The sequence below is a fragment of the Oryzias melastigma genome, linkage group LG1 (genome assembly GCF_002922805.2).
Source record: "Oryzias melastigma strain HK-1 linkage group LG1, ASM292280v2, whole genome shotgun sequence".
Classification (NCBI taxonomy): domain Eukaryota; kingdom Metazoa; phylum Chordata; class Actinopteri; order Beloniformes; family Adrianichthyidae; genus Oryzias; species Oryzias melastigma.
Window position 1 is genome coordinate 29,070,615 of NC_050512.1, and position 1,028 is coordinate 29,071,642.

The following is a 1,028-nucleotide window of genomic DNA, read 5'->3' on the forward strand; positions in this document are numbered from 1 at the left end:
ATCAAACTAAACTTCAATATGAACTTTAAAAAAAAAAAAAAAAGTTAATGTAGTCATATTTATTTTCTCTGGGCACTCTGGTTTCCTCCCACAGTCTAAAAACATGATTCATACTTAAATTGGTGAATCTAAATTGTCTTAATCAATGGATTAAGAAAAATTTATGCATAGTTGCAAATGTATAAATCTGTCTTGTTACGTGATTAATACACATGTTACTAATGCTAACAATATCTTAAATGTTCATTAGAATCAGAATAATTTTGCATATTTGTAGGAGCTGCATGAATTATCCTGCATTGTAAAAGTAGGTACTCAGAAAGGATGTGGATATAACCATTTATCAGGTAAACTGTGAAAAAAATGTAGGTAAAGATGCTTTCAGTTTCCTGTTCAGTGAAACTAAAGCACTATATTTGTTTTCTAAATTACTGACAGTTTAATTCAAGTCAGTGAAAGACTAAACCAAAAATGTATTTCCCCATCTCAGCTTTTATTTTGTAGTAGGTGTGCTGGTCTACAGAATAAAATAAATGGATTTCAAAATAAATGTCCCATTAAGAACAATTCTGCCTTTTTTCTTATTTATTTTTTTAAAAAGCAGATGCTTTCAAATGTCTTGTCTTTGGCATGTCGTCCAGGATCCTCAGCAACACCATAAGCAGATGCATCACAGCACAGGACGACAACACCTCTGGTGCAGACCACAGTTGTTATATGGCGATCAAAGGGACAGCACGCCCTCTCTGCAGAACGTCTACCACCACATAACAGCTGCTTCGGTTCTCATAGACCACACCCACCGATAACACGATCTGTTCACACCTCTACTCAGGGCGGGGATATAGAAGTGTGAGAGACTTGTTTTTTCCTGTAACAATCAGACTTTTAAATAGCTGACTCATATTCTCATATTTCTAATATACTCATATTTCTTGGAATGCTGGGTAATTTTCCGTGATCTTGTATTTCCTCCATTTTCTAACAATTGCCCCGATAGTTGATCTCTTCTCTTCAAGCTGCTGCTT